We start from the raw sequence: 15868 nt of genomic DNA on the forward strand, positions 1-15868 counted from the left end.
TGCCAACTAGCTCTGCAGAGGATGAAGAAATTGAAGAAATGTACGATGAAATAAAAGAAATCATTCAGATAGTGAAGGGAGACGAAAATTTAATAGTAATGGGTGACTGGAATTCGAGTGTAGGAAAAGGGAGAGAAGGAAACATAGTAGGTGAATATGGATTGGGGCTAAGAAATGAAAGAGGAAGCCGCCTAGTAGAATTTTGCACAGAGCACAACTTAATCATAGCTAACACTTGGTTTAAGAATCATGAAAGAAGGTTGTATACGTGGAAGAACCCTGGAGATACTAAAAGGTATCAGATAGATTATATAATGGTAAGACAGAGATTTAGGAACCAGGTTTTAAGTTGTAAGACATTTCCAGGGGCAGATGTGGACTCTGACCACAATCTATTGGTTATGACCTGTAGATTAAAACTGAAGAAACTGCAAAAATGTGGGAAATTAAGGAGATGGGACCTGGATAAACTGAAAGAACCAGAGGTTGTACAGAGTTTCAGGGAGAGGATAAGGGAACAATTGACAGGAATAGGGGAAAGAAATACAGTAGAAGAAGAATGGGTAGCTCTGAGGGATGAAGTAGTGAAGGCAGCAGAGGATAAAGTAGGTACAAAGACGAGGGCTGCTAGAAATCCTTGGGTAACAGACGAAATATTGAATTTAATTGATGAAAGGAGAAAATATAAAAATGCAGTAAATGAAGCAGGCAAAAAGGAATACAAACGTCTCAAAAATGAGATCGACAGGAAGTGCAAAATGGCTAAACAGGGATGGCTAGAGGACAAATGTAAGGATGTAGAAGCTTATCTCTCTAGGGGTAAGATAGATACTGCCTACAGGAAAATTAAAGAGACCTTTGGAGAGAAGAGAACCATGTGTATGAATATCAAGAGCTCAGATGGAAACCCAGTTCTAAGCAAAGAAGGGAAGGCAGAAAGGTGGAAGGAGTATATAGAAGGTTTATACAAGGGCGATGTACTTGAGGACAATATTATGGAAATGGAAGAGGATGTAGATGAAGACGAAATGGGAGATACGATACTGCGTGAAGAGTTTGACAGAGCACTGAAAGACCTGAGTCGAAACAAGGCCCCCGGAGTAGACAACATTCCATTAGAACTACTGACGGCCTTGGGAGAACCAGTCCTGACAAAACTCTACCAGCTGGTGAGCAAGATGTATGAGACAGGCGAAATACCCTCAGACTTCAAGAAGAATATAATAATTCCAATCCCAAAGAAAGCAGGTGCTGACAGATGTGAAAATTACCGAACTATCAGTTTAATAAGCCACGGCTGCAAAATACTAACGCGAATTCTTTACAGACGAATGGAAAAACTGGTAGATGCAGACCTCGGGGAGGATCAGTTTGGATTCCGTCGAAATGTTGGAACACGTGAGGCAATACTGACCTTACGACTTATCTTAGAAGAAAGATTAAGAAAAGGCAAACCTACGTTTCTAGCATTTGTAGACTTAGAGAAAGCTTTTGACAATGTTGACTGGAATACTCTTTTTCAAATTCTAAAGGTGGCAGGGGTAAAATACAGGGAGCGAAAGGCTATTTATAATTTGTACAGAAACCAGATGGCAGTAATAAGAGTCGAGGGGCATGAAAGGGAAGCAGTGGTTGGGAAAGGAGTGAGACAGGGTTGTAGCCTCTCCCCGATGTTATTCAATCTGTATATTGAGCAAGCAGTAAAGGAAACAAAAGAAAAATTTGGAGTAGGTATTAAAATTCATGGAGACGAAGTAAAAACTTTGAGGTTCGCCGATGACATTGTAATTCTGTCAGAGACGGCAAAGGACTTGGAAGAGCAGTTGAACGGAATGGACAGTGTCTTGAAAGGAGGATATAAGATGAACATTAACAAAAGCAAAACGAGGATAATGGAATGTAGTCAAATTAAATCGGGTGATGCTGAGGGAATTAGATTAGGAAATGAGACACTTAAAGTAGTAAAGGAGTTTTGCTATTTAGGAAGTAAAATAACTGATGATGGTCGAAGTAGAGAGGATATAAAATGTAGACTGGCAATGGCAAGGAAAGCGTTTCTGAAGAAGAGAAATTTGTTAACATCGAATATAGATTTATGTATCAGGAAGTCGTTTCTGAAAGTATTTGTTTGGAGTGTAGCCATGTATGGAAGTGAAACATGGACGATAACTAGTTTGGACAAGAAGAGAATAGAAGCTTTCGAAATGTGGTGCTACAGAAGAATACTGAAGATAAGGTGGATAGATCACGTAACTAATGAGGAGGTATTGAATAGGATTGGGGAGAAGAGAAGTTTGTGGCACAACTTGACTAGAAGAAGGGATCGGTTGGTAGGACATGTTTTGAGGCACCAAGGGATCACAAATTTAGCATTGGAGGGCAGCGTGGAGGGTAAAAATCGTAGAGGGAGACCGAGAGATGAGTACACTAAGCAGATTCAGAAGGATGTAGGTTGCAGTAGGTACTGGGAGATGAAGCAGCTTGCACAGGATAGAGTAGCATGGAGAGCTGCATCAAACCAGTCTAAGGACTGAAGACAACAACAACAATTACTAATAATAGATTCGTTTTAATAGAACATGACTTTAGTGTTACGAATAACAAATTCTCACAAATCAAAACTAGATTAGATACAGTGCAGCCTAGAATAGGCCACGTTAACACGTCAACAAGTACTTTCAGCTCGCAACTAAATGGTAGGACGGATTGGTTAGGGAAACGATTAAGTATAGGTTTTAAACATGTAGCAAAGATGGATGAATGCCTTGAAATAGTAGGAGAAAAGTTAGATAGTAAAGTAGATCATGTGCACAAAGTTAAATCTGGACAGCGTAAATTAATAGCAAAAATCGAAATTTTACTAAAAGAGTCATTAGAAACTAAGAACATTTTACGAAAGTACACAAATAAAAATGTAGATACTCTTTTACACTGAAGAGCGATAGAAACTAGTAAATCTGATTAATATCGTGTAGGGCCCCCGCGAGCGTGCAGAACTACCGCAACATGACGTGGCATGGAGTCGAATAACGTCTGAAGTAGTGCTGGAGGGAACTGACACCATAAATCATGCAAGTCTGTCCATAAATCCGTAAGAGTACGAGGGGGTGGAAATCTTTTCTCAACAGTACATTACTAGGCATCCCATATATGCCCAATAATGTTTATGTCTGGTGAGTTTGCCGTCGTAATCCACAATGGACATGAATGGATGTAGGTGATCACTCATGATTCTTATTGTCATCTGTCAGAATCGTATCTAGATGTATCAGGGGCCACAACACTCCAACTACACACACCCCACACCATTACAGAGCCTCCACCAGCTTGCACAGTTCCCTGCTGACATGCATGGTCCATGGATTCATGAGGTTGTCTCCATAGCCGTACACGTCCATCCGTTCGATACAATTTTAATTGAGATTCATCCAACCAGACAACATGTTGACAGTCATCAACAGTCCAATGTCGGCACTGACGGGCCCAGGCGAGGCATAAACCTTTGTGCTGTTCTGTACATGGAGCATCAAGAATAGTTGGTATTAACGGTAAAGCAAAAAAATCTAAAGAAGTTCGACAGATTTTTAATTTAAAAATAGAATATGCTAAAAAGGAAATCAGAAAGAAATCTGAACACCTATTAGATAAAACAGAACACAATCTGCTAGCAGTGACTATTTTAATTCCATACTGAGCAAAGGACTGAACCATAAATTTCCGAATTTCGTGTCATCCGGAAACATACAAGTGGTTTTACCTTAAAACTCATTCAGACGCATGTTACCTGATGTAGGGACAGTTATAACAAAATAAAATTTCTGGTAAGTCATACAAACATCAACGCAACCCAGTGGTTATGTTAAGCTACAGAATTTTTCAAGATTTCACTATTCTGAGGTAGCATTTCAGTGCAAGTATTGGAGTGAAAATGATCGATGGAAAGTACGGTTGGAGTTATTGACTTCAAAATCACACAATAGTAGTAACTGGAAGGATGCAAAGAAGTCATAAAATAGAATTTGTAGAATACTTAGAGCAAATAGATAGCGTACAACAGAAGTCTGAGAGATGGCAAAATAACAATGCCATTAACAGTAATAATAATAAGAACAATAATAACAATGGCAACAACAAATGGCGAATGCGAATAAGAGTAATAGCAACCAACAAACTGATAGGAGAAGAAACATTAGCAATGAACATTTTAATTAAAAGTGCCAGAATACCACACATCATAGACAGAACGGTGATAACACAATTCGCAATTGGAGTAATAACGAAGAGGAAAACTTTTAGGCTTCCAAGGAATGGCTTGATCCCCAGAAAGCCATTTTAGGCACGCCACAAATAAAAGCTACTATTTTCGTTAAAATTAATGATAATAAGCATCTATCTGAAGAACTTTTAGAAGACTAAATAAGAATTAAGAATGTGAGAGATGTTACACTGATTAGAAACGACGTGCAAACGTTAGATAATTTTCAAGCTACGCGAGAATTCTCTCAAAGTGAAGTGTCGATTCCTAATGTATGTTTAGTAGATAATGATCCACGATCAATTAATAGCAGACCACTAGCAATTAAAATTGCTACACCAAGAAATGGGTGCATAGATCCTGAGGAATCAGTACCCAGAACATCCACCTCTGGCCGTAATAACGGCCTTGACACGCCTGGGCATTGAGTCAAACAGAGCTTGGATGGCGTGTACAGGTACAGCTGCCCACGCAGCTTCAACACGATACCACAGCTCATCATAGAGTAGTGACTGGCGTATTGTGACGAGCCAGTTCCCCGGCCACTATTGACCAGAAGTTTTCAGTTGGTGAGAGATCTGGAGAATGTACTGGCCAGGGCAGCAGTCGAACATTTTCTGTATCCAGAAAAGCCCGTACGGGACCTGCAACATGCGGTCGTTCATTATCCTGCTGAAATGTAGCGTTTCGCAGGCATCGAATGAAGAGTAGAGCCACGTGTCGTAACACATCTGAAATGTAACGTCCACTGTTCAAAGTGCCGTCAGTGCGAACAAGAGACGACCGAGACGTGTAACCAATGGCACCCCATACCATCACGCTAGGTGATACGCCAGTATGGCGATGACGAATACACGCTCCCAATGTGCGTTCACCCCGATTTCGCCAAACACGGATGCGACCATCATGATGCTGTAAACAGAGCCAGGATTCATCCGAAAAAATGACATTTTGCCATTCGTGCACCCAGGTTCGTCGTTGAGTACACCATCGCAGGCGCTCCTGTCTATGATGCAGCATCAAGGGTAACCGCATCCATGGTCTCCGAGATGATAGTCCATGCTGCTGCAAATGTCGTCGAACTGTCCGTGCAGATGGCTGTTGTCTTACAAACGTCCCCAGTTGTTGACTCAGGGATCGAGACGTGGCTGCACGATCAGTTACAGCCATGCAGTTATGATGCCTGTCATCTCGACTGCTAGTGATACGAGGCCATTGGGATCCAGCACGGTGTTTCGTATTACCCTTGTGATCCCACCGATTCCATATTCTGCTAACAGTCATTGGATCTCGACCAACGCGAGCAGCAATGTCACGATACGATAAACTGCAATCGCGATAGGCTACAATCTGACCTTTATCAAAGTCGGAAAAGTGATGGTACGCATTTCTGCTCCTTACACGAGGCATCACAACAACGTTTCACCAGGCAACGCCGGTCAACTGCTGTTTGTGTATGAGAAATCGGTTGTAAACTTTCCTCATGTCAGCACGTTGTAGGTGTCGCCACCGTCGCCACCGTCGTGTTGATGCTCTGTAAAGCTAATTTTCATATCACAGCATCTTCTTCCTGTCGGTTAAATTTCACGTCTGTAGCACGTCATCTTCGTGGTGTAGAAATTTTAATGGCCAGTAGTGTAATACTTTAAATGCGAATATTGTAGGTTAGGCTTGACTGTGACTTTTATTGATATCCTACTGAAACAGCAAGTTTACTGTTACCAGCCACTGTTTATTTGTATCTACAACGCGTTTCGAAGATTTAATTCTCTATCATCAGGTGGATTTACATGTGGTAGTATGACCATACAAGTGCGGTCTGCTCCCCATAAACTACAGTGGTAAGCCTAGTGGCGTTGCGGGCGCGGTAACAGAAGTGTGTAAGCGGAGCAGACACGGACGGGGGCTCACCCTATCGGAGATATGGGTTGCAAATGGGGAAATTCACTGAGACAAACGACTTTGACAAAGGATAGACTATTATTACGCAGAGCAGGTGAACGAGTATCTCGAAAACGGCGAAGCTGGTCGAATGTAGAAGTGCTACTGTCGTGGGCATCTACAGAAATGGGTAGAAGGACAGTGAAACAACAATGCGGTGCTAAATGGTAGGACGTCCACGACTCTTCACAGAGCGTGGTTTTTGGAGGCTTGTGTGCTCTGTAACGGAGCATAGATAGTGATTTGTGCCATCTCTGCTGGTCTTCGCACAAGTATTTCGAAGCACATCGTTCATCGTACATTGTTGAACATGTAGTTCTGACATCGTCAATTACTGCTGCAGTGGGCACGAGGCCATCGGGATTCGATCGATCGATGGAAACGTGATGGATCTTCGGTTGAATCAATTTTTTTCTACACTAGATAGATGATCATCTCCACAACACCGGCATTGAGGTGAACGTCAGATGGAAACGTGCAGCACGTCACGGACGCTGGCTAGTGGGAGCAGTATTATGCTATGGGAGACATTCTCCTACCCTTGAATGGGACGTATGGTAGTAATGGAAGACATGTTGACAGATGTCTTCCCCGACGGTGATATCATATTTCAGCAGTATAATTGTCCGGGTCCCGGAGCCATAACCGTGATATAGTGCTTTGAGGAGCATTATAGCGAACTCGCGTTGATGTCTCAGCCACCAAATTAGCCTCATGTAAATCACATGGATCCCTTCTGGATCGTTATTGGGCGTCATCACCGTTTACGCAATCAGCGGCCCGTTATTCCCGCTAATTACGTGACCTGTGCGCAGACATCTAACGCCATATACCTCCACAAACCTACCAACAAGCTGTCGGATCCGTAATACGCAGAGTCAGTGTCGCAGTTCGTTCCAAAGACGGAGAAGCAAGCTGTTAAACAGATAGTCATAATATTTTCGCTCATCAGTGAACGTGTGTGGCCATTGTGGTGTACTTTGTGGCATTCTGTAGTAGTCATACGAGCCTGTGACCACAAGGGAGTGCCTTAAGTTATCCCAAAATCGTGACACACCATACACCTAAGTCATACCAACAAGTCTAAGTCCATCTGATGATGGAGGTTTAAGTCTGTGAAATACGTTGTGGATATAATTAAACAGTGATTATAATTATATCTAACATGGATTTAGAAATTAATAACTTATGTATTTCTCACAAAAAGGTTTTGCTCCAGATAAGAAAACATTATTACACGAAGTGCAGGTTTAGTATTACGAGGAAATGTTTACCATGTGTTCGTTCTGAGTACTTAGTGTCACCTATTATTGATGAGAACATCTTGGCTTCAGCTAGTAAGGAAATTCTACCAGGTGCTGCTAGTGCAGAGCCTTTGTCAGCGTTTCCTAACAATACCTTAAAACCTGCTATCACTAAAGGCAAATTACTAGGCTCTGTGTTTCCTAAGAATTTAAAATTGAAAACTGCTTCTCTTGTTAGTACTACTGGTATCGTATGTCGCTGCTGTACAAGTGGAGGTTAGAAAATCATCATATACCTTTAAGGATACTAGATCTACTACATATGGTCCACGTATTAATACTTACAGCAACTTTAATTATACCAAATATGGGTTTGCAAACAAATAACCTATGTTTTGGACACAAAAAGAGTGTGCTCCCGATAATAAAACTTTATTACATGAAGTTCACGTTTATTATGATAAGGAAAGCAGCGAACCATATTGGTCCACTGCTTTGTGCCTGGGCGAATGGCAGAGCCTCCCGCTAGTGCGCATTAGTGTAGCTGGCGGAAGAGATATTACAGATTGTGAGATAGACCTAATTTCAGACTTACGACAGTTTTAGGAAATCCTTGTCAAAAAATCAATGTACACAACTTCAAATTGTTTTGATAAATGGAACATTTTATGAAACTTTCAGAGACACGTCAGAAGCTTGGCGGGATAAATATTTGCCATTTGATACCTGTAAGATATAAAAACAATGCACATCTGGTATTTTGGAGTTAAGAGACGAACAAAATAGTGCTTAATCGTAGTGAAGAAAATGTACTAATCATTAACTTATAATGCGGTATTTTGTCGACAGGACTAAATTTTCTTATGTACCTGACATGAGAGGCGGCTTTCGGAATAGGGAAACGAAATGTTAATTCATATAACACTCAAAAGTAGTCTAAACACAGAAGATTATAAGAGTCAATGAACCATTTTTATTTCCAAATTATCTTGAAAGGGGTTCTGCACTGATAGTGGTGTTTGTCAGTTTACGTGTTAAATTATATGAACGCGTAGTGTCCGTTCTTTCGGACATGTCAGCATGTCACCTTGTGTGTATGTATGTGACTTGAGTGTTATTTGATGAGGAACAGTTATGCGTGCTTGCCTTGATCATGATTAGATGATAGTGTTTCTTATTTGAAGTGCGGAATTGCCTGGTCATGTTAGTGTTATACATATTTCTGTTTATGATATTTTGTATGAACGTTTTGTCAGCGGAAATATCTTTCTGATTATGATGGTATCCTAATAATTGCAACACACAGGAACATATTCTTATCTTTATTGTGTTATGTCCCTGGGGATCCCTTTGTGATGTGTTTAGGTTAGGCAAACAGTCTTGTGCAATGATCATGTTTGAGTTACTTTGTGATGTTTATTGAATAGCGACTATTGAATCTTTTCCTTTTTTGTTACTAATGTCTTTTTTCCACACGTAAGAAATCTGTTACCTGACAACTTGACATTGACTTGATATATTCTCTATCTTGTATTTACATTTCTTGAGAATATAACTGAGTTTCCTGTGTGATGATTATAATGATAAATAGTTGTCATGTACGTGGCGCTCCATGAGTGAAACCATGCTATATTCTCGTAACAGTGTTAAATGGAAGTGCTCAAAATTTACTGAGAAATGTAAATAAACGTCAAGCAGTTGAGAGTGCACTAGTGTCACGCATATAAGTTAACCAATAAACCAATGAAAAGTTTTATTATATTCCAGATTAGTGGAGCACTCATTAAGAGATAATGCATAACTTTGAGAAGTAGAGGTAACCAACTTATTTTAATATGCTGCATCTAAGAACGATTATGACTGCTTGAGGGAGAATACAAGAAATAGGCCACTGTGGAGAAACTTCACTTGAGATACTGTCCAAACAGGTTCCAGATGAGCACCAAATGGTATGTCTTTCAGTAGCCAACCTCGCCAAGATGAGTCTTGCCGTACGTGTGACGCTACAGTGTACTTCACCCTAAATCTGTGAAAAATTTGTTTATGTGTTATCAAAAACAGTGTTGTAGTAGGGAGCTTATTCTGTAGCTCTCCATGCGTTACAAAACTATGACGAACCATTGTCTAAAATATGTCATCTGTATCTTTACCTCGACCCACTGACCTGCACAGCATACTAATTTTTGCTATTATGGACCCCACAAGCAGTTAAAATCCATGACGTAAACTCTTTCATTTACCAAACAAATTTTTGTATATATTATTTAATGCTGAATGTAAATTCGTAAATCTTATCAGGCTTTGGAACAAGTGTTCTGAGACCACTATTTGTATGCTTGCGTAAAATCAGAAGCTATTCTATAGTCTTTATTTTGCTGAACTATTTTGTTAATGATGCAGATGCCATAATTTTGCTTGTTTAATATAGTGACACAATTTTATTCAATATTATTTGGGCCACATATGCCATAACGTTGTTTGTTTGATACGCTGATGTAACTTTATTTCAAAAGGCCACAGTGAGTCCATATTTAGGTCCAGAGAGGGTGTGTTTAAGTAAAAGGCTCATGTCAGTGGAATAGCTGAAGCACAACATTTATAGTTACTTGCATACAAGCTCGTTAGCAGCCTTATGTTTAACTTCTGTTGCTTTTATACATTACTGAAGGATGTAAACCACCTTTTCTGTGACCATGAAAACCATGTTGAGACCATATTTAAAATGATTACAATATTTTTTTCTATTTTATGTTTCATATACAACTTTTTATAAAATTTGAAGTCAATCACACCTACATGCGTGTTCATTAAGGTCACAGTGGGATTATACTATATTTTTATTTCTTTTTCAGTTTTATAATGAATGTATGCCTTTTATGTATGCCACTTGTTTATTTAATGGCTTTATATGACGTTTTTATTAACAAATTCAGGCCACACCATTATTCTATTTTCAGTATGAGTAATTTCCCTTGGAGAATATTTAAAACATTTATTACATTATTTGCAATTAAATGGCTCTTTTACGGCTTTCATATTAATACCTCAACTTTCAGACCATATTTTAGACTCATTTTCAGCTCAGATGACACTATTTATTGTTTGTTTAAAACATCTTCGACATTTTGTAACCTGATGACTTCTGTGGATTTATTTATAATTTATTTATCGTATCGCACACCTTACGAGTTTTCAATGACAGGAATACCTATATATTGGTATATATATATATATATATATATATATATATATATATATATATATATATATATATATATATATTACCAAACTGTTACATATTAGCATTTGAACACAGTGCTCCAGCATAATATAACAGAAATGACGACAGTTACAGGTGAATATCAAGGTCTTCTATACATTTTGTCACACCACTCGTCACCGTCAGGAAATCTTCGAAAGTTTGTTCTTCCCTTACTTTCAACTTACTTTCACTAGGACGACAAGTTCTATGAACAAACTGATGGTGTGGCTACGGGGAACCTATTAAGCGCTATCGCAGCGAATTTTTGTATGAACAAATTTGTAGAAGCTGCCCTTCAGATGACAAAGAAAAAACTCTTATGTTGGTTTCGGTACGTTGACGATACTTTCGGTATATGGTCTCATGTAGAACAAAAAATCAGAATTTCTGAATTTTTAGAGTAAAATTAATTCTAATACGAAGTTCACAACTGGAAAAGAGAAAGACGGTCAAATTTCAGTTTTAGATTTACAAGTACTTAGAAAACCTCACAGTACTTTAGGTCATAAAGTCTACAGGAGGCCCACTAGCACGGATACATACCTTCAGAGAAATTTCAGTCACCATCCCAAGCAAAAAGAGAAGTTCTGAAAACATTGGTGGACCGGGCTGAAGGCATATCCAAACGACAGTACCTGGAGGACAAGTACCAATATTGAAGACTGCCTTTAGAAGAAACCGCTGTTCTGATAAAGAGGCAAACGTGGCAACTACACCAAAAAAAATCTAGAGTTCCTCATGAAAAAGCAACAACTTAAGGGAAAGTTTTCCTTCCTTTTGTAAAAGCTGTAATAGACAGCATCATGAAAGTACTCACAAAAATGGCACTGATACAGTGTTTAGACCTATAAGATAGGTGTGCTAATATTCGAACACTACAAAGAACCTACGCCCGCCGCTTGCCACAGCAGGTGTGTGTAAAATTTCGTGCCCTTGCGGTCAGACGTACATAGCAAATAAAACGGGAAGCATTAACACTCACTTTAAGGAACAAAAGAGTACTGTCTTTTAGGAAAGACAGATAAGTCAGTAATAACAAATAATGCACTGGGGTCAGGGATCCAACAAATTCGTTTCTCTGACACTGTGGTTTTACCATAATCAGATTAATACTATGCTAGGGTGCCCAGAGAGCACATAAAAATTCAAAATCTCAAAAATAACTTTAATAGAAAAGCAAGAAAAGCAGAACGATTAAAATTAGTCAAGTTGTGGGCCTTACTGCTAAATACAACACACAAGCACCACCTCTTCCCCACTACAATTTTCACAACATACACTATGTAATCAAAAGTATCCGGACACCTGGCTGAAAATTACTAACAAGTTCTTGGCGCGCTCGATCGGTTATGCGGGAATTCAGTACGGTGTTGGCCCACCCTTAGGCTTGATAACAGCTAACACTCTCGCAGCCATACATTCAATCAGGTGCTGGGGCGTTTCTTGGGGAATGGCAGTCCATTCTTGACGGAGTGCTGCACTGAGGAGAGGGTATATAGGACTTAGGTGAGGTCTCCGTGCAGGCGAGTCCATTACAGGGATGTTATTTTCGTGTAACCACTCCGTCATAGGCCGTGCGTTATGAACAGGTGCTCGATCGTGTTGAAAGATGCAATCGGCATCCCCGAATTCTCTTCAACAGTGGGAAGCAAGAAAATGCACAAAACATCAATATAGGCCTGTGCTGCGATAGTGCCAAGCAAAACAACAAGGCGTGCAAGATCTCTCCATGAAAAACACGACCACACCATAATACCACCTCCTCCGAATTTTACTGTTGGCACTACAGACGCTGGCAGATAACGTTCACCGGGCATTCGCCATACGCACACCCTGCCATCGGATCGCCACCTTGTGTACCGTGATTCGTCACACCACACAACGTTATTCTACTTTTCAATCGTCCAATGTTTACGCTACTTACACCAAGCGAGGCGTCCTTTGGCATTTACCGGCGTGATGTGTGGCTTATGAGCAGCCGCTCCCGCGTAGTGGATCCTGATGCAGTTAGGAATTCCCGTGCGATGATCTGGATAGATGTCTGCCTATTACACATTACGACACTCTTCAACTGTCCGCGATTTCTGTCAGTCAATAGACGACGTAACTCTGCACACTTTTGTGCTGTACGTGTCCCTTCACGTTCCACTTCACTATCACATCGGAAACAGTGGACCTAGGGATGTTTAGAAGCGTAGTAATCTTGCGTACAGAGGTATGACACAAGCGACAGCCAACCACTTGACCACGTTCGAAGTCCGTGTGTTCCGCGGGGCGCCCCATTCTGCTATCTCGCGATGTTCGATGATTACTGATGGTTATATGGAGTACCTGGCAGTAGATGGCAGTACAATGAACCTGTTATGAAAAACGTATGTTTTTGGGGATGTCCGGATACTTTTGATCACATAGTGTAGTTACACCGTCGCGATTCCGCGATCTTAAGCAGCGATCGGATGACTTCACGAACTAACTGTTGCTTGCGTAGATAAAACAAGTTTGGCTTGCTGAGCTGTTTTGAGACTTTAAGTGCTTTCTGAATCGTTAAAGCTTCCTACGGCGTCTGTAGCATTGCAAGACAAAACTCTAGGCAGAGAATTTTATTTTGGACCGCGGCTTATGCCCATAAAACAAATATCAGCAATAACGCAAATACCGGAGCGAAATCCGGAATTCACGGATTATATTAACTCTTCTCCTACTTCGGTGAATGAGGAACGGATTGCTTAGACGGTCGGCATAGAATGTGCCCTGATAGTTACTCTGCAGAAAGCAATACCTGTCTGCTCTCCAGTTCCACTGATGTCTGCTGAAAGATGTCTCTTACTTTTGACAACTTACATATAATATATTTGTTATGTGACTATTACTCGTGAGCAATCTTAGCTTTCATATCTGCGTCCTCGGATCGACCTCCGTATATTCAGTGCTGGGTCTGTTACGCTAGAGTATCTTCCTAAGTCCTTTGAGGAGACAACGGCCTCAGCTAATGGGAAGCGATGGAGCCGAGACGCTAAACATTGCTAGCGAATTTGAATGGGAACAAAGTGCTCTTCTTCATGTTTATTATGTTCAAGACGATTCTTGAGTGAAAGTGTGCTTTTGCTATTAAGTTATGTGGTGTGCTAATGAACGTGCCACATTGAATTACACTGCGAAAGAAAGAGAGCTATGCATGAAAGCAGCTACAGGTTTGTATTGGAGATGTTATAATCATAATTACATGGATATCTTCTCCGTCCTTCTATTTCGGGTTACATACAGCGTAACATGTTTCTACAATTTCGTACTTGACTAGTCACATTGGAATAGTAAGATTTCTTAGGTACTGACCTCGAATGAACAGCAGAGTGATAATCACTGAAATGATTAATGTGGGACAGAAACCGTTCTGTTTATGTACTATTTCGATTCGTGATCAGGTTTAGCAAGTCGGTATTTCATTTGCTACATCTTTTCGTAGGTTACACATTTTTCTGATCTATATTATAGAACACTTCTTTGTATTACTGTGTCGAGGGCACCACGTGGGTCATATAACACTAATGTTATGGTTTTGTAAAATATCTTTGTATTCTTGGGATCCAACAACAACTGCAGGGTAGAGAGAATGTCATAAGTTCATTTACGTCTCGTTCCCTTATAACAACAGTTAAATGAAATATATTTTGTTGTGATGGTGACACTGAGCAACCACGAGGCTTAATGCCGATATTCTAGCATTAGTAATGAAAGAAACGATCTATTGCTTTCAACTCAATCAATAGTTCTACCAGAACCACTGCTGTTCTCACATAATTAATTCAGACACTTTAGTGAATTATTTTCTGATCACGAAAGGTAAGTTTGCCTAGAGAACTTCAGGACAGCAGCTGCTTCGTCATCCTGATAATACGTTTTGTGATAACGTTACATCACCAGCTCACAAGAAGCTACTGTTATAATAGATTTATAACTGAATTCACGATTTGATACGTACATCTTGGTGATTATAGCGTTCACTACTACTAATGGCTGTTGCATTTGCATTTTCATTTAACACTTTTCACAGACACCATGCAGGCTGAAGCAACAGACACGGGATAGAGCAGTATAGAGAGCTGCGTCAAACCAGGATTCTCACTGAAGACCACAACAAAATCAACACTGTTCTTCGTTATTTCGTTTGAAAATAACTTTTTCTGTCATACACTATGTGGCTTAGCACATGCTCTATTCCAGCAACAATTTTCTCCCAAGAAGGTGTTTATAGCAACGGGAGTACGCTTATCACAGTTATAACGTTTTCCTCATTCATGTTTGTATTAGTCGGATTTCGGGCTAGATGGTACGCTAATTCCACGTTGTGGTCAGCCACTGCTTAGTCTGAATTGAGACTAACAATCTGAATTGAGACTAAACACTTTTCTTCGGTTTTCCATAAATTTGAAAATATTTTCTCGCTATTAGACCACAAATTTTGACAGCCTTAGCATCTTTGAACATATGAGCCTCTGAACCCGATGAGGGGTTTTACACGATCGCCCACATAACTCATCATGCAATCAAAAATTTACTCACCTACTCAAGATCTAAACACGTTTCTCGTAAATCACATGACCATAATCGAAACTAACTATATCTGTAAGGTATTAAATTGATTTCTTAGGAGAATACATCACCAACTGTCACAAATATTAGTCCCTACTTCGAAACATTACACAATTTACCGAGCGAGGTGGCGCAGTGGTTAGCACACTGGACTCGCATTCGAGAGGACGACGGTTCAATCCCGTCTCCTGCCATCCTGATTTAGGTTTTCCGTGATTTCCCTAAATCGTTTCAGGCAAATGCCGGGATGTTTCTTTTGAAAAGGGCACGGCCGATTTCCTTCCCAATCCTTCTCTAACCCGAGCTTGCGCTCCGTCTCTAATGACCTCGTTGTCGACGGGACGTTAAACACTAACCACTACCACCACCACTACACAATTGTGTACATTCTGAAAGTGTAAGTGGCATACGATAGTGGATATTTATGTTAAAAATGTTACTGTATCCTTATAAATTCCCCATCAGAGTCGGTATTTTTTTCCAACAATTTAATAGTGTACCAGAAAAAAGTATTTGTCGATAATGAACGAGATGGCAAGGTCGTAAGACACTGGTTCCATTCGGAAGGAGGGCGGT

At 40.1% G+C, this 15868-nt stretch overlaps 1 non-coding gene across 1 annotated transcript; it reads left to right on the forward strand.

Annotated features, from left to right (window-relative positions):
* The first annotated feature begins 15413 nt into the window (after positions 1-15413).
* On the forward strand, positions 15414-15486 carry Trnaa-cgc (transfer RNA alanine (anticodon CGC)). The gene has a single exon. It is a non-coding gene; the product is annotated as a tRNA-Ala (tRNA).
* Positions 15487-15868: the final 382 nt, after the last annotated feature.

This window comes from Schistocerca gregaria, chromosome X (genome assembly GCF_023897955.1).
Source record: "Schistocerca gregaria isolate iqSchGreg1 chromosome X, iqSchGreg1.2, whole genome shotgun sequence".
Lineage (NCBI taxonomy): Eukaryota > Metazoa > Arthropoda > Insecta > Orthoptera > Acrididae > Schistocerca > Schistocerca gregaria.